A 25,593-nucleotide genomic window follows, 5' to 3' on the forward strand; every position below is an offset into this window, starting at 1 on the left:
TTCATAAAGCCGATGTCCGTCTGCTCAGCGGTGAACCCTTATGTGCATGTAAGCAGTGCTGCGTGCGCAGGAGACAAAGCCTTGAAACGTTTCAGCTGAATATTCATTTCTCTCTTCCTTATATCTATGTAGGATCCCCATATCCATATGGATTCGCACATTCCCCTTGTGTCATTCTCATGCGTGCAGGCCACCTTATAAAATATTTCAGTAAAATTATCATCTTAAGTGACAAAACTTTACAGTGTTATCGTATGATCGAGAAGACTTGGCTTCAGTTAGATGTATAACTAAACAGGATATGACTGAAGTATTTATGGCAGATATAAAACGTGTTAAAGACTCCTGAAATAAGGCAGAGAAAGGGTAAGAGGCAGTCAGGTAAAAGATTTAACTCCTAGCATTTTAGTCATTTGTCATATTGCTAATTCGTAATTCCTCCAGGAGTTAGACTAAATAATGCTGCTTTAAACGACTCTGTTTCTATGATTTGATTAATTTTTTTAGTGACACGGGCAAGGGAGGAATAACAGAGTGTTAAAAACAACCAATTTATTTTCTCTTAAATGTAAACTTGACACAGAAATTAAATTTACGCATCATTCAGATAGATATTGTTTCAGTAAGGCGATCAAATATAAAATATCAACTCCACCATGAATTAAGGGATAAAAGAAACAAGAATACAGGAAATAAAGGCTGTGACACAACTTTCTGGTGATTAGTTTTAGTCAAAACCAGATAAAAATCTTTATCATCAGGTCAGACATGAAACAGAAAAAAACAGGAAACTGTTTCAGCCGATCAAACTATGATCAGTGCACCTCTGATTTATTTTCTAAGATAGAAAATGGTTTAATTTCCATAGAGAAAGCATCTTCATTTTGTTCTAGAAATACACAAGATAAGTGCATTTAACCTGAAAATATTCCAATTTTTCCTTTGGGTTAGCATGCCCTCAGACCCCCCCAGAAGGTTCAGGTCCTCCAGCATAGTCTTCTAAAATCCTGGGAAACACTGAAATAGTCAAACATTTCCTCAGCCATGCATCAGTCACAATGCTTAAATATTCTGCAACTTCACATTCCCTTTAAAGAGACAAGAACATTCCAGTTTGCTTTGTTTTTGGGTTGAGTCTCGCCAATGAGGGGAATAATCTTCTTTATGTTGTTTATTAATTTGGTTTATGCTGGTCGATTTTGTGTCTGAGGACTCTGCAGATGCACAAGATGTCAGTCTGTCTCTCTCTGCTCTTTGCAGTAAAGTGACTGACCATGCGTGAGGATACGTGAAGCAGTATTCATGATCCGTGAGGTCGGGTAGGTTTTAGGGTCATTGAGGACAGAGGTTAGGAGGAGGAGGGTCGTTCATGGGCTAATGGGTTGAACCCAAATCCACATGTGGATCAGAGATAGTTCAACACCAGCCATGAGGGCAAGATGAATCCACGCTGGCCGCAGGTACAAGATTCAGGCCTCTTGCATCAAAAAAGAATTTTCATTCAGTAAGAAAAGGGGGAGGAATAAACTCTCCATTCACTCCTCTGTCCTCCTCTATCACAAATATGCAAATTGTCATGTGTCAGGAGTTAAAATGTTTTGACTGCAAGTGTCATAAAGACATAAAACATTCTCACACAAGGCCATTGCTGAATAGCGTGCTGTGCTCATGTTGTAAAATCAGATTGTAGGTTTTTTTTTTTCCAAATAAGGGCTTTCTATGTAACAGGATGAATGACATAACATGAAAGGAACAAATTTATATGTCAAATCTCATTATAGAAGCACAGTTGTGAAATACTCTATTTAAAACTGTCAGTCATCCACGAGAGGGACAGATATAAATTATATTGCCTCAAATGATGCAACTTTATGCCGTTTGAGTCTGATTTGGCAATGTTTAAGTCTAAGTATGTGGGTTAGAAAGAAAACGGAACTTTTTGCATTTAATCTTCATTTACTTCATTTAGTTTCCTCACAGTAAAGGCTTCTGAAAGGCTTGAATTTGATTCTGATACCTCTTTACCTGCTGTAGGCAAAGCATGGAGTCTGAAAAGGTTTTGTTTCAGGCCGTCAGCTCACAGGAGTTGGATTGTTGGCACAGTGAATTGTTTGTGCAGAGGGCTGATAAATCCTCTCTGTGTAGTTTAAATTAATCACAACAGTAGACAACACTGCCTCTAATGTCAGCCAAAGGAGCTAAGAAGCCCATTTTATAACTGTTAAGTGTTTTTTTTTTTAAGTATGAATGTGATTACTATGTGCTTGCTGAGACATCCAGTTTGCTTTTCATGTGTGTTTACAGAACAGTTTTTTATTTATGCATAAAATTCATAATCTAAGGTCTGTTTGATATGTAGTTTGCAGCAACACTGTTAAATGTTGTAATAATGAAAATGAAAATGTGTGATAAATTAACAAAATTTGTTTTAACACACTAATATTGTGCCTCATCTGTTCTTCCCATAAATCAGTGTTTGCAACATAAAAATGGAATATATTCCCAAAGCAGATTATTTTAACGCACCATTTAGCACCAAACTTCAGAAATAGCTCAAAAATGTATAGAAGCATAGACTTTAAACCCAGTTGTTCAAAATATGCAAAGACTGATTGATTTGGAATCACTGTTTTCATACAAGATAATAGATTTTTTTATTTGTTTCACTAATTCAGACTTTTGTGTGTTAATTGGAAAACTCACATCAAGATAACGATGCACATGTGATAAATTGTGCTGCTCTATTTTAAACCACTCTGACATATGGAGAAAATGAGCTAAAATAAGTGCTAAAAAGTTGGAAATATATTTTTCAAAAAGTTTGATGAAGTGAGATTGTGATATCTTTTTTCTGCTATATGTACGGCCATAATAACAAATGAAATAAGATACAGGAAGTTATTCCAGATAAATGCAGTGAGTTGCAGAGTTCTATTAAACTTAAAGTCTAAATTTATATGGATGCACAATATCAGATTTTTCCCGTTGTCCATTATACCAGTATTCACTAATTAATTTTAGATAATAGCAATATAAACATTTATTTCAGACCTAAAACCTCAGTCCTGATATCACTCTTTAAAGTTTAAGAAGTGAGGATGAACAAAGAAAAATACTTCAGCTGACGCAGGTCTATCAGGCATTCGGGGTCACAGGGGACTGGAGCTGATCCCAGCTGTCATTGGGCGAGAGGGGTACTCCCTGGACTGGTTGCTGGTCAGTTGCAGGGCAGACATACAGAGCCAAACTCACAGTTTAGAGTCACAGATTAACCTCGCAAGCATGTTTTTCTGGTAGAGGGAGAGAACCCTCGCATGCACAGGGAGAACATGCAAACTTTGCACAGAAAGGCCAAACCTGGAACCCTCTTCTAACCCCTGCGCCGCTCTGCAGCCAACTTCCAAAACACTGGTTGTAAATATCATAAATTCCATATCTGCTGATACTTTATAAACTTTCTGCTGATACTAATACAATGTTAATATCGGGCAACCCTGAATAATTATGTCAAACTCCCAATATAAAAAGAATAAAGTGATGCACAATACAATTTTTGATTCTGTATAAGTAGACCAGTATGAAGTGTGGCATATAAACTAACACTAAAGAATCAGTTTTAGCTCTAGCTTAAACGAATTGGGATGTTTTCCTTGAATTCAAATTAAACAAGCATTTTTTAAACTACATTTTCAACAATTATTTTGAGGGTTGCTGATCAGCATGGTGTGAAAATGTTTAAAATGAAATGAGTGAAAAAGAATTGCATGTTTGCATAAATTAAGTTTTCTTATTTATTGCAATAAATTTTGACTTTTTATTGCTGTAGCTATAAAACTGCGATCAGTTGTGCACCCCTAAAACTATCAAGTCAATGGCATATCATCCTTTCTTCTGTCAGTTAAGGTTCCTCCTAAATGATGGGGATACAGGTGTTGAAGTGGATTTGATTTTGTGTTTGAAAAAACATTTATTTGTTTAAATCATGCAGAAACCCTGATTATATGGGAAAATGTTTGCAGGTGTTTGACGGGGAGAAGAATACAGGATTGTGCTGCATTTCTTATAGAAAAAAACACAAGTCTCGCAATGATGCAGGGAGCTACTACCTTAAATTCTGCTCCCCTATTCACATCAGCCTCATGCAATATGAACATTTCTCTTATTTGTTTGTTCCACATCATTATTTGAATCTTATTACTGTATCTAAAAGTGTACACAGCAGTCAAACTTGTAACTCAATGTTTTATCTATCCATGTTATGCCATCAGATTCCTCCCTCCTCTGGATGTTAGCTCCCACATTATGATTCCTGAGCTTCTGTTTGCCTCTTACCTCAGTCCCAGCTGCTTCTCTCTCTCTCTCTCTCTCTCTCTCTCACTGTCTGTCTGTTGCTTGGGGGCCTTGCAGTCAACTACACAGGGAAGAAGAGACCAAAGACAGGGAGCTTTTTACTAACCCCCACCAAAACACACACAACCCCACTGCCCCACATCTGCTGGTGTACCAGCAGCAGCAGTAGCACCTTTTTCCACTGGCTCTTGATGTTGTGTAAAGAATCCCCCAGCACACTCACACCCTCCCTGCGGCTCTGCCTTTGGCCTCAGCGCCTGTTCCCACATTGTATCCAGATGTAAGGAGGATAGTTGAAGGGAGGAAGGTGTATGGGCCCCTGGCAGTGCCCTCCTCCACCCTGGACCTGACCTAAAAGCATCCAAACACTTTAGGTTTTCTAGTATTATCATCTTAAACTCCTCTCGATAGATTTGACCTATCCACTGTAATCTTATTCCTACATTTAGAAATTTTATTCTAATTTTCCATAATGTCTTTATTTGTGCATCATGGGACTGCTGTATTATCCCAGTGGCTGCTTCTGGGTTTATTTTCCTTTAACTAAAACCATGAAAATCTGCCGCTCTCGAGGCTGACTGGCTGTGATCATCTAATCCCTGGCCGTAGACCTCTATTTAAAGAGCATAGCCACTAATCCCTCCAGATTATACCTGCCCAACTCCACAAAATCACCCAATTAATGGTCTTAAGAAGGGCCACAAAAGCTGTTCTTCTCTAAAAAAAACAAACTCTGAAAAATCTGACCCATTTATGAAGTCATAATCTGATTCTTAGTCTCAAACAGAGAGGCCTGTGGGGTACAGTGTAATCCCTGAAAATGTGAGTAATTATCTGCAATTTTATGCCAGTATATTTGCTGCTCTGTAGCTCTGACACCATCCTCATCTGAGACTGACTTCACCATCTAACTACACCTGCTATAAATGCATAATGTAATTATTAAATGTGAAAATTGCAGGTGTATATGCCTTGGTAAGACTCCTTGTAAATGCATATTGATTTTCACAGCTAGGTTTGAGCCGTTCCCACAAGCAGCTGGTATGCTTAAGTTGAAATAACCTGGACTGCTGGCTCCACGGGCGTCATTGTCCCAGATAGATCTGATACATACTTGGATGTATTGGGATTTTTTTTTTTTTTTTCATGGCAGGCACTGCCAACACTTTAACTGAGGCAGCAGGGAATTTATGCCAAAATTCTGTATTTTTAAAAAAGCTTTTTTTCATCTTAAAACCTTTTGAGGAAATCCAGATAATCAGAGTAAAAAGTCTCTGTACAGCCTTTAATACAACAGTACTATCTCAGAACAAGTTATATTCATAGTTTTTTTTTGAGTCAGCTCAGCAAGAGTGGTATTGATTAATGATGCAAGAATGATGTTATTAGTGAGAATTCACTCCTTAAGTAATATTAGACATGGCAATGAATTCCTCCTGTCTGATTTGTGGTAATACGGCAATACTTTCTTACACCAGGTGCTTTAAAATGATCCATAGTACTGTAGAGCACTTCCATTTATAAATGTATGTATATTAAGGAATACTCCTCAGAAATCACTGGCAGTAATAGAATGAAATTCAACTGACAGCCAGTGACTCATTTTGTCACAGATGGAGCAAGATACATCTTAGTCTGTTAGCTTGATACTAACACATGATAAAAACTGCCAACATAAGAGACTTACTCAACTGACTTTCCATTTTCACAACAATGTTGTTCCATAAGTTAGAAGATGCACAGCCAGTTTCTCAGCATTTTTAAAGTTTCTAATGGCTTCTCACAACTGCTGTAATCTTTGTTTGTTACCTGTGCTGCAGCAATGAATCCAAAAACCTCCAAACATGCAGTATTTGAGCACTATCAGTTCAGTGATCTTGAAGTCTACTGGATTTTGAATGACAGTTCAGTTGATGCCTAAAATAAACTCTGTGCTAAAGTAATATGAACTTGGCTACTTTACATCTGAAAGTACCCCACATGTGAATATTCATCATCATCAATATCATCAGGGGGAAAAAACACATACAGACACACAGTTATTGTCCTAAATATATATATATATATATATATATATATATATATATATATATATATTTTTTTTTATTTTTATTTTTTTTTTATTATTATTTTAGACAACATTCATTTGAAAAGTCACAAATAGTGCAGCTTGCAGTGGGAGTAGCTCTGCTGCTCTTGCTACTGACCCTAACTATTCTTCTCCATGCGTTTTTGATTTGCCTTTTTCTTACTCTTCTTCGTGGGTTATTCAACTGTGGTTATGGTTTATGGGTGTTACTGTCACCTACATTGGTGGGTAAATACTGCTGCATGTGTCTGCCTTTTTCCTTCATTTAGACGTATTGATCATGTGACTCCAGCAACCAATCGTAACCCCAAAACAGTGACTATGATTAATAAACATACATTTTACACCATAGAAAGTAGTTCACATTTGTGACCCATAGCTTTTTGTCAATAGAACCCACATTATTCCAACTGCTGGGTTGGCTTACAAAATTGCACTGATAAAAAAATTGAGGGGTATATAATTATTTAAGGTGAGATTAAATCACTAAACATTTCGAAGGTTTATAGTTTAATGACTGTTTGAACATTGCATGATAATGATTCATCCCTCATTAAACTATTTTATAGAATAGCTGTGTAGGAGTGGATTCCATCCATGAAAACTGCAGGCAAACCTCCACATGCTTTCTAAATTGTATAAAAATATTGGCAATATTTCAGTTCTGAAACAAGAAATTACCTAATGTTGTTTGCCAGTGACTTCTATTTATGTTCCCATCGTATCAAAAGAGGTATCAGTATAAGTTGATTTTAACAAGTATCACACTGGTGTTTAAGAAGCTAGTATTGTGACAACAGTACTATTAATGCATGATTTTGTGTAAACAGAATGACTCATGTTTACCTCATAACTGCTGTTATTGAGACAGTATTTACAATGATGCTATTTTTTTATCCATACAGTTTTACTGAGCTGATATCCATAGCACTACTTAATTTTCTTATCTGAGATTCATACAAATACATGCAGGCTAACCAGCAGACTCTCTCTAGGTGTGAGTTGTCTCCATTTTTAGTCACCCATCCTGCAGTCTTTGAGTCAGGGCTCAGCACAGTGTGTTGTGTAAAGCTGTCCACTGGTGCGATGTGGAGAGAATGACAGTGTGCGTAATCCTCAGTCACTTATTTCTTGTGTAACATGCCTGTCTGTTTGCAGCGTTGGCCCGTTGGCTGCTTGGCTGGCTTAATGGCTGTTTTGCTGCCTGGCTGATGCAGGTAACTCCCGATGGAAGCGTCTGATCTCTCTGGGGAGATCTGCGCAAACATGACTGCTTGATGCAATCATTTGCTTTCTGCTGTACTACCTTCAGCTGAGTTATTAGATCAACATTAAGCAGAGTGATGCTTTTAGTTCATGATGTTTTACACAACATCCTCCTACCAGAAATCTATAAATCATTCCAACAATTAGACCTCAACTTTGAATTTGTGGCCAAAAACAGAAGCCTCTTTTGTACTTTCCTCCTAGAATAGTATTAATGAGTGCATATTTCTAAGATTTACTTACTTGGCCTGAATAAAATGCCTAAAATTTGAACACGCCATCATTTTTCTCTATGAAGAGTTACTATTTGAAAGTGTATAGACATAATAGTGTCATATAAACAACTTGCATTCCATTTAGGCTCATCCATCCTTCCAGTTTATGTCTCTGTGCTGGCAGAATACGCTGCAGTTTGTCCTAAATATCAGGGTCAGCCACAGAATGAAGACTGTTGATTTATTGCTGGTGTCTAATAGTAGAATAAGCAACAGAGCAACTGAGGCTTGATATTACTTTGTATATTATTAAGAATAACAGAATGCATCTTCAAATGATTGATGGTCGTAAGCTTTTAAAAAAAGTTTTATTAGCTCTTCACAGACTGATTTAGCTACAGCATCCTAACGAGGTTCTGCCTTCATTATGGCCTTGTACTTGCACATCCACATCAACATAATATTGGTGTTTTAGCGTGTGATTTTGCATTGTGCAATAGTGTTGCAGTAGCGCAAGAGGCATGGCGTGTAAACACACTGCAGGAACTCCGCATACACACACACTAAGGCACGCACACACTGATAGAGCACAGCACTGTCCTGCTGGCACCAGTGTTTCACATTGCCACGGCATTCCCTCCATTACGCCTGACAGCAAATCAGGGTCAGAATAACTTTGCTCCACCATTGCGTCTCAGTGCATTACTCAATGCAGGTGAAATGTAACAGAACCGCAAATATCCTGCGTTTATCTGGCAGTCTATAAGTGCCATTACATCAACATAAAAATGGCAGCTGTACTAATTTTACACAGTGTTGCTTGAAGCTAAATACTGAAGTTAGACTGCTATTCAAAGCTTTAATGCGATATTATACACTGACCAGCCCCCTGGTGGGCATGAGCTGCGTCCTACTGCTGTACACTACAGAGAAGTTGGCAGTTGTTGTTGTCACCTTTGTGTTTTAACCAGTTTTATTTGTATTTTTCTGAATACTGACAGTGGTTCCCAATCTTTTTCCCTTTCAGCTCCCCTACTTTATTTCTAAGAACAGTTAAAACCCATTAGGACCCACATCCTAGAGGGGCTGTGGGTCCTGTAGGACCCTACAGATCACACGTGAGGTAGAAAATGCAGATAGGAGCAAATAGCAGATTAATTATGTTCGTTGTGCTTCTGTTTCTTTAGAGAACAATACTGTAGCCTCAAACAGACACTGACTAATCCTGACATCAAATATTGGATTGATTAGAGCAGAGTATGGCAGTCTTTTAAGTAGCATTACAGTACCAGAACACTGACTGACGTCTGACATTTATCCTTTTAAAATTGTTTAGTAATGTGCTCTAGCTAAATGTAGCTAATTAACAATAAAACAAGCTTTAATTATTAATAAATTCATGCCCTTCACTTCCTCAACACTGTTGACAGAAACACATTGTAAATACATAAAACTGTCCATACTTTGTAGACTTTGTTCTGTGGCAGTGTAAGGGGAATGATTGTCCACTATGGCAGACATACTGAAATATAAGAGAGACACTATGTCAGAGAGGAAGTGCTGTAATTTGCTGGTACAATATATTTCCAGTTTTAGAGGGTTTTTTTTTTTTCATTCAGCTTTATTCATAATTTTCATATATATTTCATTTATATATAATTTTCATTATTCATAAACATTGCAAACATTACAGATGAAGCAACATTTCATAAATAAAAGAGAAAAAAAGCCTAATACAGGATAAAATTATGCAAAGATCAGTTTTAGAAGTGTTTACACAAACAGTGGTTTGCTTTAGCTTCATTAGCTTTTTCTAAAGCTAGCATATCGACCCCAGCTACGTAATTAACATTATTACATGAGCCAATGTAGCTAAGTTAGCTTGTGGGCTTACACATAGATAACGTAGTAATGTAGTTTACATAGATGCTTTGTGAGCTTAGCTTTTACTATGTAGCTCCATTATCTACGTAGGTAATGCAGCTAATGGAGCTACGTAAGCTATGCTTGCTGCATTAGAATGTTTTCATGGATGAGAAGTTTTTTCCTGTAAGTAGATTGTTTACTCTGCTTAATTACATTTTTATAATCAGGATTTGCAGGTCAGGTTTTTGACCTCTGGTATCCAAACCCTTGTCTTAACCCCAAATGGAAGTTTAATCCAGTTTTATTTTAAAAGTTCTTGCGTGTATTTCCATTCTGAGATAAACAGGGTCTCCGATAAACAGTCTGTGAGAGTGGCAGAAACTTACGGTCTACAGCCAGGCTGTCTTTAAATGTAAACATTGCTGAAACTAAGTTCAACTAAGTCTAAAACTTTCTGATTTTAGTGATTTCATTGTGTCTCTGCCTACTGAATAAATGTCCTGCAAGACAGAACGCTACAGTTTAGATCAGTGGGTTTCAACAGGTTGTGCCTCAGGACCCGCCATCAACTTCTCAAGGAGAAATGCGACCCAAATTCTGGATATTTTTTGGTCAGTCCGATTTTTTCGTAAAAAGTAGTGCAGCTTAGATGTGACAAAACAAAGGATCAAGGAAAAGAAGCATGTTTATAAAGACTCTCGTGGACACTTTGGAACAGTTTTTTCCCAGTCACAGATTACTATCTGTTTTCCTGCAGTTGATGATGTAAACATGCATCATTTTAAGGAGATGAAGGATTAAAGTGCCCGGTGCTGCAGCTCTATGTAGTGGTCAGTGTTATCTGCTACATGTCCTGAGCTTGTTTTGCCCTCCTGGGTGCTGTGCTGATCACATGACTGAAAGCTTTAAATATTCCTTAAAGTTTTGTATCTAAGATGAGCTAATGTTTCTTAGCACCAAACCACTTTAAGAGCATAAATCAACCTCATGTTATGAAAAGTGTTTTGGTGATCTATGTAGTCATTAAGATACTTCTGACTAAGGAATTTTTATTACCCAACTTATGAATGTTTATTTAATGTGTTGGGAAAGTTATTATAACCTAGGATACAGATCTAAAAAGTTTGATAGACACTTTTTTCAGTATAAGGGGCAGTTTTCTTTAAATAAAGCAGAAAGTAAGGAGGCTAAAGCCTTCATCTGACATAAATTTGTAACTAAAAAATATCACTAAAACAGCTTTTAGGCAGTTAGGGTGTCAGCGTTTACTTCATGCACATTTAGGTGCAGCGTGCTTCCAGATGCTCCTCTGGTAAACCCACTACTGTGTAAACACGGTAACTGGTGCAGATTAGGTTATGCTGGTGTTTATTGCAAACAGCTGTGTGAAGGAATGCTGCTTTTTTTACCAACGCGATGATACAATCTGGTTTTCTTAGATTCACCTGCAATAGGGAGGTAGAGAAACAGCTGATTCAGCTAGAAAATCAAGACTTTCCCACATAGTTTGCTGTAATTGAAATCCTTTGTTACATAATTATCAATCATTTGTCTTGGCTGTTATTGAGCTCTTTTTTAAATCATTAATCAAGGTGTTTCTTTTCTATCACACATTCTGATCTCTGCAGGTATCATTTAGGTTGGACCAACTTCTTTCACGAAACAGACAACTAAAACAGCACTTTTTAAAATAAAATGCTGAATCGAACATATTTTAGACTGCCAATTTTTCAGTGGGGTAGTCCTTTGATTTTTTTAATCCTTTAAACTGACACAACTGTCAAAACAGAGGAAAGGTAACTCAAACTTTCAGCTCTCTGGTTAAACAAACACACCTTCTCACAAACCTGATGATTACACACTGTTGTTTTGCATACTGCTGCACACACACCTTCATTTGCAGTCTTCACTGACGGTTGATTTGGAGGTCAACAGGTTAGAGATTAACTATACTTGCAGGTTTTCCTGGTAGGCTTTTTTGGATGAATGTTGAGTGAGTGGATTCTGGCCAATTTCCTGTTATGTGGTTACACTGCAAAGAATATGTGATTGAAAAACTGAGCTAGTTTCTGTTTACGAAAGTTAGAGTGAGAGATCATTGGTCAGAACTGGAAAGCAGAAATACACATTTGTTTTCGTCCCCATTATCTTACCCTGTGGTAGTAATGAATAGTCCAAATTCCTAAAAAGTCAGCGTCCCCCTGTGTGATGGACATTTTCTGCAGTGTGCAGCCCACGGCTTGCATTTCTCTCTCTTTCTTGCTCTCCGCCTGCCTCGATCTCTCACAAATTTCGCTCTCTCTCCCCCTCTCAGTCAGCTCTTGTTATCCCAATCTATCTCCTGCCGTGACTTTACATCACTATTTACCACTTATCCTCCCTCTGCTGCCCTCCCTCTCATTATTTGCTCTGCCTTTTCTACTCTCCTTGACATGCATCTCTCCCTCTCTCTTCAGACACTGCCTTGTTTTCCTCACTATTAGTTTAGAGGTTTTCCACTGGGTGGCTTAACAAGCCGGCATGATTTCATCAATGTGAATCAGTCAACCTGATAAGACGTGACCCAGATGGGATCTCCGGCTCTTTTTATACAGCCATCCATCATGACCGCGTAGCCACATAAGCTCTGTCTCACGGTGATGCCTGTCACCGTGTGGATGAGAGAAATGTGTCATATAGTGTCAGAGCAGCTCTCTAGAAAAGCTCTGTCCTGTATTATAGGCTAACAGCGTCTGCTGCTCTCGTCTAGCAGCTCTGTTCCTACGTGCACGTTTGTGTGTGGTGCCTCTATTATTTTTGGCAATGAACTCCTGGGCAGATGTTTCAGGACACACAGAAAAGCTCTCATAGTAATATCCCTTAAGGGAATGGTCATAATGGGCTTATGTTGACCTTGAATGTAGTTTTATTTCCTGTTGTATTGCCTTTATAGTCCATAATAATCCCATGTGAGTGAATTATATCCAAAGGATACAATAGTGGGTTTAACAGTAACCTTTTTACGGAGGATAAAAACATTTTGGTAATATATTGTCCAACACAATACACTGGCAGCTGACAGTACATTTTGCTTTCTGTGCTTTTTTATTGCCATGAGGGTGAAAAATCAAAGCTACCCCTACTTCTGTAGTCATACGATACACTGTTAGCTTATGTTAGCATGCAAGGCTAAGACGTTACAGTTAAGTTTACACTTTCAGTGTTTTTGCCCATCAGTGGCTCTCACCACTTTAGGGTTAAGATTAGGGTGAGGTTAAGGGTTTAAGGGAACTCAAAGTGGGTTGAAAAGCTGTTTTAGGTGGGTCAGAGATGCACACAAGTCATTTTTTGCAAGTCCAAGTCAAGTCTCAAGTCTCTGATGGTTGTAATGAGCGTTCTATGATCTGCCTCTGACGTCCAGTCTGCTTCGACCGTTCTGTGTAAGGAATTAAAATCCTGTACTGTATTATCACCATCAGTAGGGTGGGGTATTGTCTGTGGCCGGCTCGCCGTGATGTGCACGTGTACACTTACACAGGGCTTGACATTAACTTTTTTCATACCAGCCACTGTGACTAATGGCTACTAGTCACTCAGTGTTTCCACTAGCCACAGTTCTGTTGTTGGGAGGTTAATGTTTTTGTTATTTGTCAGATGTACTTCTTTAATGGTAGTAATTTTATACTATAAACACTAACTGTTAATGAACTGTTCTGAAATAAAAGCTAAATTTGACTTTGTTCAGCTGAAATCTCCTGGACTCCTTAGTTACTGATTTGTCTGTTACAACCTAGTATCCATCTGTTTCTGCGACTTAAGTACGACTTGAGTCCAAGTCGTGGACTCGAGTCCCCATCTCTGAGGTGGGTCCTTCATGTGTGTTTGGAAAATAATATGGCAACAGCCTCTGATGTACACACACCCTGTGGACGTACATCTACTGTATTTTATTTTGCGGGATAAGGAGTAAATTTGGGTCGTCTTCTCAAGACATTATTTGTTTCTTGTTCAGTCAGGTTTTGTTCCTTCTAAAGTGCTCATTATTGTCCCATATAATCACAATCATAGATTATAACTAAATCGTACAGCACTAGTCCACATTTATACACATCTATTCAAGGAAATTTTAGTGGATGAAAGTTTCTGGAAAATGTGGATTTTCATTTCTCCTTAAGGAGGTGGTGGTGGCTCCTGAGGCTAGACTAGTTGAGAACCACTGGTTTACAAAACAATGACATGCTGGATGCCTGCAAATGGAAAGTTTTGAAATGTGAAGAAAAGCAGAAACTTTTGACTGAAGCACCATTTCCTTGGCAGTGTACACTGGCTGTATATACAGTACCTTTGAAATAGACATGCACATAGCAGTACAGCTCCAGCCAGTCCATGTGAACTAGGTGGTCAACATTAATGGCAGACTCCCTAGTTCTTTTACTGCTGTTTACTTACAGTTAACATTTTCTTGAAATTTACTGGCTTTGTTATATAGGGACATTCAGAGTAGCAATCCTGCTGAATTGTCCGTCCATTACCATTCTTCCATGTTTACACCTCACCACTCTGTACAGAATGTTATATAAGAGTCTCTTATAACACTGCATCCTTGATGCAGTGATGTTAGTTCGTGAGTTCTGATCTGCCACTGACTTAACTGAAATTGAAGCATTTTCAAACTTTCTGACATTTCCCTGAAGCCCTTTTTTTCAGTTCTAATATTGTCTCTGAACATGTCGCAATTCATTAAACCCCCTGGAAATCCCTTAAATCTTCACTGTATTTAAAACAGTCAGAGCTCAGGTTACTTTCTGTGCAATTACTGCACCCTCACATTTGTCTGAGGTCTTTCTGAACTCCCAGTTTAACTTTTTTCATCTGTATGGGGCTCAGAAGTTAGGTCAGGGCAGGGCCATGTCTGGACTTTATGACTGGGGTCATAGAGACATTCAAAGGTCCAAGACGCTCTCAGTGTCTTGATGTGGCCCGGGGTCCTCCCCTTGGACTATTTTGGAAAATCAAAAATGTATTTTAATGCTTTTTTTATCCACTCTTTACCACTTACTGATATAAAAAAAAACATCTTAATCACTAAAAATGATTTCACTAGGGGACCTTGTATAGGTCCTTTGCAGATGGCGCCAGGCAGCATCGTCAAACTCCCCTTGGGGGGCAAGGAAGGATTTCTACGCCAAGAAACGCTACCAAAGAGGCCATGTTTTGAGCTGTTGACAGCTCTCAAGCATGAGAATATAATCATTCGTAATTCTTGAGAATCTTGAGATTCTCAGGAATACATTAAAAAGTTTTAAAAAATCATGGAGAAACTGCAGCGGGCAGGCCTTGACCAGCGGTGTCACTCAAAGTGTGTTGTCTTTTTCCATAAAGTGGTCCAGTTTGGTTCAGGTTTAGCAACTCTGATCTTGCCTGTGTTTCTGGAGCTTATGTCCGTCCACTCTTGCTCATCGTGACAGAAAGTCTCTCTTTTAAGAGATCCAGATCATTTGGTTCAGCTCGGGGGAGCTAGTTATTTGGCTCCAAATGGCTCTTCTTTTAGTACCAGTTTGGCTTTTAGAATGTAGATTAAATAACAACAAAGATGGAGGAAAGGAAACTAGCTCTCAAACAGGAGCTAGTGACAGTAGCTCACATTGAAGAGCTTATTCAGGAATGGCACATCTTTACTTGGTTACCCACCCCATAAAATTAATTAGGTTGATAGTACATCACTCTTTCAATAACAGACATGTTCGTAACAAACTGAGATTTTTTTTTCGTGTTAAATTGGTTCAGCTAGCCTACTACCTAAGTCCAAGACTCCTCAAGATGCTTGGAGGTCTACAGGGCTAAAACAATTATGATATTGACACACCAGGTAAATCAGTCGAACTGTGTGGAAAATCACTTTTTTGTAAAGTGTAGGGATCATACTCAGTGTACGTAGGAATTTCCTGATAATAATCGCACCATACAGACCCGTTTAGAGCTTTAAAGTTCTAGTTTTCCTCTGTTCATTCCTCATGGCTGTCCCTCACTTCCTGACCCACAAGGGATATTCAGGATCACATGATTGCAAACAGCCTATTAGATTTACACCTGTCTATCATGAGGCCACAGGAAAATGCCTGCTTTAAGGTAAAACTGCCTTCAGGCCATGCCACTATATGCAGTAGCACTGGTAGTGCCAGAATGTAAGTACTAAGAATATTGTGGAGGCTTGAATTGTGTCAGTGCACTTCAGTCCAGTAAGGCTTAAATCCAAATGATGTCTCAAATGTGCTGATCATGTTCTATGTAGGTATCAAATTTAGTAGCATGTAATGTTTCTATGATAATCCTCTCTTTAATGTCTAAGTGGTACCAGAGGTGATTCACAGTGAGTCATATGGCTCTGCCTTTTATTTCCTCTGGTATCACACTTTCCACACATATGCACGCACACACAGGGGGGATTTAACACTCAATACAGTTTGCTGAGCTCAATATTACTTTCCAGGGGATGAAATTGGATTTTACCCACAGGTTACTTTGTTTGGAGTTGTGCTTCTTCATAATGTTTGTGTTTTTTTTCCCTTTCCTTTTTTTGGGTTGGCGTGCGTGTTTGTACTTAGGAGCAGTGTGTGTGAACCACCTTGCAACAACAACAACTGCCTGTTGGAGCCCACACACTCTCTCTGTAGTAGAGCCATCAGGAGATTTCTGTGGAAACCCTCCCATCCTGCCTGCCAGCGTATGTGTGTGTGTGTGTTTGTGTGCAGGCTGTAAGGAAGAGTCAAAAGCAGATCTGGTGCCCTGTTTTGTTCACATATCTCCTCTTGACAACTCTTACAGGATGTGTTCTGCAGAATTTGCCTGGAGGTAAAGACAGGTTTTAAAAACAAGGTACACAGTCAGCAACAGAAACAAGAACCTAAGTAAATGAGGAGTCAAGAAAATTCAAACAAACAGTTTCTATTTGTTCTCGCAGGGAGAAAAAGCTACAGTGGAATATATCAGTAAGAAGTAGGTCACAAAAAGCATGAAAATTATTGTTAGTTTAAACATTAAAGAATGATCTAATAGACACTACAATCATGCAAGTGCTGACATATTTTGGATACTTTGTCAGATTGCAAGTAGCTTTCATTTGCCAGCTCTGACACATTTTGGAGGAATATTTTAGATTTTAAACTTAAATGATAGTCTTGGTTTCATGTTCTTGGAAGAGGTTTACAAACCAGTTTCTTGTAGAGTCACAAAGGTTGAAAATGTGTTTGTACCTGCAGTTTCAGCTGTAGTTCCCATGCAAATGCTTCCTGTGTTATCTTTTTTGTAGATGAAAAGATTTCAAGCTCCCTGAGCTTTCACCATACACACTGACAAATAAATTGACATCCATATAAACTAACAAAACTCAAACATTATTATGATGCATTTAATTAATCCCTTTAGGGGAAATTCGGTACCATCAGTTATTTAACATGCTGAATGAAGTATATGCTCATTAACTTGACACGGCAGATAGACTGTTTCATATATCCATTGCATAGGATACATCACATTTATCTGGGAAACCCATACAAAGCATTTTGCAAGGGCAGGACTTAAAAAAATTGTAAGAGGATGATTGGACAAACATTCTGTTTGTCATATGGATCAGTCAGAACAACAAGACAAAATAATAATGGCATGTGCAGCTCCGATAGTAACCTGAGCTCGACAGTAGCTGTAGTTTATCAACAGAGAAGCTTGTTGGTGGATAAAGCTCATGGCAAGGCTAGTCAGAAGAAGTGAAAAAACATCTTCTCTGCCAAGAAAAGCGTTCAATGTAGCTCTTTGTTCTTGTTTTAATAAAGAAATGTGGTTCATTTCTGATAAAACTGCCGCTACACTATAGCTAAATCTGAGCTAATAGCTACACCAGCATCGGCCACTGTAAATACCAGCTTCCAGTACAACTAAACCTACTGCCTCATTCTCCTCAAATGACACTGACTGGCCAGGCCCGTTTTCAGACCAGTGTTAATTTCATCGACTAAAACTACGACTAAAAATGTTCATCCACAGCTTTTTTTCCATAAAATAAACGAGACTAAGACTAACAGAAATAGATCTGTGATGACTAAAGCTGACAAAAACTAAGTTTAGTTTTCGTCAAGATAACTAAAACTAGACTTAAATGCAATGTAGTTTTTGGCGGACATTCTAAATCCATGATATTTCTCCATTGTGGGTAGGGGTGGGTAAAAATATTGATTAATAGATGCATTGCAATATTTCCCCCCTCAATTCAATATTGATTCAGCAAATCCTCTGAATCGATTCACCTCCTGGCCAGTGGGGGTCACTGTGCGTGTGATTCGCGTTGTATGGATGGAGGCTGCACTCAACCAAACAACAACCAACCATAACCATGTTATGTGAGGTTTATCACAATTTCCAAGAGGGAAGAAATATTATTTAAGTTTATATTCACTTTACCTTTTCAGTGTTTATACAGAAATGTCATGTTTTTTTACTTTTGTATGCCATATGTAAAAATAGGTTAATATTATGCAAATTTTTATTTTCAGATGTTTTACTGCTAAGACAAATCAGAGGTGACTAACCATATATGTTCACATGGGAATGAAAATAATTATTAAAAAATTGTCAACAGGTTATTTGTGTATTTCTTCTTCTTACTGAATCGATATCGAAGCATTTAAATCAATATCGAATCGAATTGATATTGAATCAAATTGCAACCTAAGGAATCGAAATCAAATCGAATCGTGAGGTTCTTAACAATAACCAGCTCTAATTGTGGGTAAATCTGTAAAAAATAAAGTAGCTGTAGCTATTCTGCCCCTCAGCTGTAGAAAGAGTGACCCAAGGTTTAGCAGAGTGCATAGAACACACTACCATGATTTGGTTGCAGATTTAGGCAAGAAAATAAATGCTTGGAACTAAAGTAAAGACTAAAATGTGAGGACTTTTTATGGACTTAAACTAGACTAAAATGTTTTGAGTGTTTGTCTACCAAAACTAGACTGACTAAATGACTAAAATGTGACTAAAACTGAAATGCATTTCATTTAAAGACTAAAACTAAGACTAAAATTAAAAATAGCTGCCAAAATTAACACTGTTTCAGGCCTGGCACAATCGCTCCAAATTGAAGCTTTGCAAAATGAACTTGCCTGATAATAGACATGGAATCTGGACAATCTATCTGCTTTGCAAGCTTATGCACCCTATGGACGTGTGGTGACTATCCCCCCAATGGAGCTCCAGAGCAGTTTGGGTGTTCAGCGCCTTGCTCAAGGGAACCTTGGTAGTACACAGATAGTGAACTAACATCTCTATAGCTACCAGACCGTTTTTCAGACTTGGCCGGGACTTTAGCCAGTGACTGTCCACTTCCCAACCCAAGTCCTTACAGACTAACCTACTGTTGTCCCTGTATGAATATAAATAAACTGTATAAGGTAAAACTCACTATCAGCCATGCCTTTTGTGGGAGATTTCTAATGCATCTTAACTTATTTGACTTCATGATGCTAGCACCTAATACTTTTAGGTTCACCACATATTGCAGGTTCTTTATTTCACTCCGTTGTAAAGGTGTAGTAGACAGTTAGATTTGTAGTTTTTCTTGTCTTTATTTTGGTAGTTGTGACATTTTCTGAAATCATACTGATTCAAACTTCTCAAATTCAGACTAACACGCCATATTAATGTTGTTGTAAACTGGACCCAGACTGATCCAGGTATTTGTTGAATTCTCCTTAGATCCTGTGCTGGTCTTTGACCTGGAAGTCACAAATGCATAGAGGGAAGTAAGGAAGAGAACAACATAAGGCTTTCAACATGGTGAGTGACTAGTGGAAGAACCACAAGCCTTATTTATCATGAATGTTGCTGAAGCATAATGGGACAAAAACAGAGGCAAAAACAGGATCAGTGGAGCCAGCAAAGGAGCACAGTGTTCTGTGTGTGTCCATGTCTAACTGTATATATTTTGAGATCCCACTGTGCTGTGCTCTCTTACACATTTGTAAAGCTATAATGTAGTTTGACTTGACAGACAGGGACACCAGACCTTTGTTGTAGTATCAATAATGATAAATCAGGTGGCAGAAGGTCCAATAGTGACTTGCTAGATGGGGGCATACCATTATTATGTCATTATATCATAGAACATTAGTCTAGTTAACTGTCCTAATCAAGCTTTAGCTGCAGCTTGACTTAACTGTGAGTTTATACATGCTGAGTAAATCACAGTATGAATTGTATTAATGTGTGTAACAACCTCCTGCTGTAGATTTAATCAGCTGTGACTCATTAATGTTCAAATTTTGAGTCAGCCATATCATAAAATCACACTCTTGGCTGTTGCTTGGTCATTGAATTGTTTACTTGAATTCTAATCATCAATGGTAGTCGCTCCTCTCCTGAGGTCAAAATAAAAATCTGGGGCAACAGTATCATTCAACACTCCATGACAAAGGGTAACAGCGTAATAGATAAAAGTAACTTTACATATTCGTGTCTATCTCACTGAACCAGTGTGATTACTCTAAAAGACTCATCCCTCAGTTTTGCAGTGATACAGCTAAATAAAAATCCATTCCTGCACTAACCGCCGGGCCATCAAATAAAACGGTGATATCAGAAAGTGTGACAGTGTGAAAGGCTGCTGGCCAGCTTTGAGGTCAGCGGTCTAATTACACATCAGAGAGACTGATTTAGGTTCAGTTGCAGAGGTTGAGCGGGGCTGCAGACGGATGGAGGAGCGCAGAGGAAGAGAAGGGAGAGAGGTGTGAGGAGCGGACGGTCGGGCACGGAGTAAAAGGGTTTCAATTTAGATTTAAATCGAACACTATTACCACGAGTGCCTCTTCTGCTTTTGCTGCCAACAAGTTGCTGTTGCGCTTGTTTTACTTTTGCTCGTGTCTGTTTCTGCAGCCCCACTACCAACATTGCCCTTCTTATGCTGCCTCTCTATCTGTGATGTCAGCGTGTGGGAACAAGAAGAAAAGGGATTTTTTTTTTCTTAATCCATTTGCATGAATCAGAGAACAGTGAACCATCTTATCTTTGATCTAGCAAGGTTGTTACTTTCTAAATTACTAGTTTGTGAGAAAAACTCATCCACAGATTGTCTAAAACACGGGCGTTATCCCAGTGATGACACCCAGTGGTTTATGAAGGAGCTTTGAAGTTGAACAGTGTCAGTCCACATTTGAAATGCAGACTTTGCCTTAATTTCAGTCAATCTGAATGTAAAGAGATTGAATTGAACCTCCTTGCAAACAACTACAACACACCCACCTGTCAGTCAAGTCAGCCGTGACCCTTGTTATGCAAATGTATTCATTACTCTTCAGCCTAATAGAATCAACAGATAAGCTATTAGAAAAATATCAGCTTCACAGTTTTTGGATTAAAAATGAGCCACTGATACCAGATTTGTTTTCTATACTGGGCTGTGAAACATTCTTTTCATAACATAAATGAGATCAAATGAGGACTCCTTGGATTTGCAGCCTCAAGTGGACATTAAGGGTACTGCTATTTTTTCCACTCTTGTATTGGGTTCATTTTTTAACATCCAGAACCTGACTTAGACATCTACATCAAAGCTATGCTGTAGCCTTAGGTCTGCAAAGCCCTGAACCTCAAACAGAAGCCTATGCATGTAGCTGTTATGCACCTCCTCAAAAATGTTACTACACGTTAAAACAATGCAAGCCATGTGATCGGCATGCTTGTTATCACTAGTGACTGCCAGTCTGTGAGTGCGTATCATGTGTCATGTAAATGTCTGCAGATTACTATAACTAGTCAAATCTTCTTTCCAGGATAAGTACCACATTTCTGATCTGCTCAGGGTCCTGCATCTGCTAGTGATGCTACACAACATGATTGGTTGTATAATGGTACAATGGCATGGCAAAATGTTATTGGTGGGACACCAGGGAGTTGACTGGATCAGTCTAGAAAACCTTAAAATAGAGTGTTTGATAAAAATAGCTGGATATAAAAAGTACTTTACAGAACTTTTAAGAATTTTGGGCCAAAAATTGAGGCTGGAGTAAGGCATTTAATGGCAAGTAAGCCCACCTGAGTGCACTATTGGGCAGGATGGAAGATTGACACAACCCAGGTTTGTTCTGGATGTCCCATACCAGGGTCATAGGAAAATAATCTGTTGAAAAATATCAAAGTCCGCATCTTTAGTGTGGAGTAGGTGGTGGATATGCCAGGCAAGCATGGGCCTAGAGCAGTGGTTCCCAACGGGTAGGTCGCAAAGCTGCTTCCAGTGAGTTGTGAATGTGTGCCAGGAAATAAAAATTTGTCAAAAAGTTAATGATGTATAAAGGCCAAAAGTTGACATACAGAACATCTATACCATTTTTTTTTTTTTGGTTATGTTTTCTTGAGATGACAAGTAAATCTCATTTTTGCCCCTCCTTTTCTTTCCTTCCTTGAAACCAATGCCTAGTGTACTGTCTGGGACAGAAAGTAGGGTTGCCACAAGCCCCTGGTTATAATTTGGATGCCCCGAGGGCCTGAAAATCCTGTGCGGTCTCTCGATGTATTACCAGAGGTGGAAAGGAGGAAAAAAGAGCTTAACCAAAGTGTGCTTAAGGGTCCAATAAAAAATGAGATGAATTGTGGTATAAGAAAATTAGTGCTCTAAATGTGGAACTTGATTAATCATGATTAATCCTGGCAGCCCTGATTAACAGTTAACATAGAATATTAAACAATTAAAAACTTTGATGTACATGTTTGATGAAGCAATACTGCAGTGATTTCCCGACACACCTGCAGAAAACACTCCCATAACCCCTCTGCCATGCATGCAGTCATAATATGCCACATTATCATAAGCACAACCAGTCATATCGTGTAATTTAACTAGCAGATGCGGGACTCTGAGCAGATCTGATACCTGAGCAGATATACTACCTACACCTGCAGCTTAGAATATCAGGTGTGCATTTCCCCGTTCAAGTCTCTGAGGATGAATGAATGGAAAAATTCCCTGTCCTCTAACTCAGCTGATACAGTGAGCATACTTTATATCTCCTCCCTTCTTTCCTTATCTACAGTAACTTTGGTATAATCGACTGCTGCACAATATTTTTTAGCTCCAGCTCAAACATAATATACTCGGTTTTAAGTGCCATAGTTTCCTGTGCACGAACAAGCAGGAAATGTGGCGATGAGACTCAGAGCTGGCATAAAAAATGCACTGCTGAGCAGGTGGAGAATTGCAAAGTGATGAGGATACACCACACCACTCTCATGCAGAACTAAAAACTAGGGTCAAGGCTGCTGTTGCTCTTAACTTATGCTTTAACTTAACTTTATGTAAAGCAACATTTATATGATCATAGTGCAAAGGTTTTTTTTACAAAGGAAACCTGCACAGAAACAGGAAAGACAAAGATCATTCATGCAGAGAGGATCAAGGATATAAAAAGGAAAAAGAATTGAAAAAAAAAGAATTAACTGAGTTTTGAGTATGGGGTTCTATGAGCCATTTTCTTTTGTAAGAAGTGTTTATGTTTTAAGGAAAATTCAGACAATCCTGTTATGTAATTTTTGATCATCTTGACATCTAGGATTAAGATGATGGTTGGATTAAGGTCTGGGTCAGAGTTAGAGTTGGGTTTAGGGATTTAGGAATGAATCATTACAGCCACAAACCCAGCGTATGAAGACTTTATGTGGATGTGCTGTTTGTGGACCTTCAGGGACTTCAGATCATGTGATGATAATTTAGCCTGTGTTGCACAGTGACAGAAGATCTCAGTGTGTTTGTGTTGTGTTTAAGGAATGCTGCTGTGGTGCAGGATGGGGTGGGTGGGGGGGGGGGGCTCTACGGGCAGGAGCACCCAGGGGTTAACGAGCGGTGTGAGAAAAACAGGCAGAGTTGGAGAAGGAGGGGGGAGGGCGGTAATGCACGCACACTAACACTCATATATAATCATCCACACATGCACACTGAGCTGAGTCCCAGGGGAAGCTGAAGATCGGGGCCCACGAGGGAGGCAGCTCTTGTTGGCTTTAAACAGGGCTAAATTAAAGCAGCAGGTATCACTTCATGTTGATCAGATAAGAGCTACTTTAAAAAACAGACAATGCGAGCAGTTTTTCTAAATAACAGCACAGTTTAGTGCCGGAAATGACTGCAGATTGTGTTTTTTCCCAGTCATTAAGGCGTTGGTTGAAAACTACAGGAAAAAGAACTCACATGTGCAACCACACTGAACTGTTTCCTTTAACTTTGCATAATTTGGGACAAAGTATTTTAATTTGGTGTAATGTGCTCTGTAGTGCTCTCTATAGGTCCAGGAAACGCCCCCTTCTCCTCCTGACCTGTCCAGTAATCCCAACAGCATAGACCGGTCACCAAAATGTGACATGACAGTATTGACCCAAACACCTGCCACTTCCTCCACACATAGACACAGACCCAGTGGACTCTTTTCTATCCTAAAACTCTTCTCACGCAAGTGGAGTAGGCAGGCAGGATCCCCTCTCAGCCTATTTATCAGAGGAGGGGGGTGGAGGGTGAGGTTTGAGAAGGGACAGACAGCGTGGACCCCCTCTATTGTTCTGGCTGGGTTTAAGGGATGGGGGGGCAGGGATGCAACTAGGAATAGGATGGGAATTGGAGACCCCAACAATGCCACAAAGCCCCCCACTGCTCTTCGTGCTTATGAGCATGACCCGCTCTGACAGACCAGGGACAGACCCGAGAAGAGGGACCAGAACTATATCGTAACTTAGACAAAAAGTGGGTTTTGGTCAGAACTGAGCTGGACTCTGCTCAAGAGTCTGATTATTTTTGAATCAGTATTGACAGGATGTTTTAATTTCCTCATGATTAGGCAGAGGGCTGAACAATATCAGAAAAAATGTGGTTTTGCAATGATTTTTCTTTCTGTGATATTTTGACATGAAAAACTACTGAAACTTTTTCATGTCACAATGCTTTTAGTTTCTAAAGGTGCACATTTGGACAATTAACATTTGAATCTAAGATTTTTTTCTTAACGAAACAAAAGATACTTGTGCCCCAATGAAAGGATAAGCATTTAGTAAAGAGGCCCCTAATCCCAATTAGGCCCTTATGCACTTCTGTTAAGTTACATAACCTACCACATGGCCATTAGCTGCCACAGCAGCCCAAACAGCATCACCACCTTTAACAGGTCTAAACTCCGCAAGCATGAGCACCAAATAGAAACAACGCTGACGCTACTTGGTAGGGCTGCATGATTTTGGACAAACTCATCATCACAGTTATTTTATCTATCCTGAGATAAGATTTTTAGTCACTATTTTCAAGAGTTTTTTTCATTTATGTTAACTTTAAACACATGCTACTCATATTTTCCAGGACTGTGCTAGGACATCCACCCTGTCCCAGTCATGGTACAGGCATTCCCTATTACATCCACACTTACACCATTACGTAATATTCATACTCAGTCCAAAGTATAGGAAATGTGTGTCAATGACAAAGCTCTGAAGTTCATTGTCTGTCCTCATTGAAGAATATATTTTAATAAATAGTACTTAATATTTTAGCTTATCAAAGCATCTGTAAGGAACCTGGTTCGGTGCCTTGATTTTGTAATGCCTAACGCCATGGGTATTTTATTTTATGCCCTTATTTTGAAACTTAAGGATGTTCCCAGGCTGCCGTTTTACTATTCGCTAAACTCACATTTAAATTGACAAGCCTTAAGTGAAGAAAATGCTCAGAAAACAGTCTAATTCTTGACAGGGCCATTGTGTTTGTGTGTTTGTGAAGTGCTGTAGTAGAGTGTGGCTAAAGTTAGCAACTCA

At 38.9% G+C, this 25,593-nt stretch overlaps 1 protein-coding gene across 7 annotated transcripts in view; it reads left to right on the forward strand.

The window, feature by feature from the left end:
• The window catches only part of znf516 (zinc finger protein 516), a 90,787-nt gene that overhangs the window by 11,329 nt on the left and 53,865 nt on the right, over positions 1–25,593 (forward strand). For 6 of the 7 annotated variants that reach the window (XR_005992193.1, XR_005992192.1, XR_005992194.1 and 3 more), the window contains exon 2: positions 19,513–19,593. The exons of the other annotated variant lie outside the window; for it this stretch is intronic. The gene's annotated coding sequence lies outside the window, so the exon portion shown is untranslated. The remainder of the gene's footprint in view (positions 1–19,512; positions 19,594–25,593) is intronic. 7 annotated transcript variants of the gene reach the window in all.

Source organism: Cheilinus undulatus, linkage group 8 (genome assembly GCF_018320785.1).
Source record: "Cheilinus undulatus linkage group 8, ASM1832078v1, whole genome shotgun sequence".
Taxonomy (NCBI): Eukaryota; Metazoa; Chordata; class Actinopteri; order Labriformes; family Labridae; genus Cheilinus; species Cheilinus undulatus.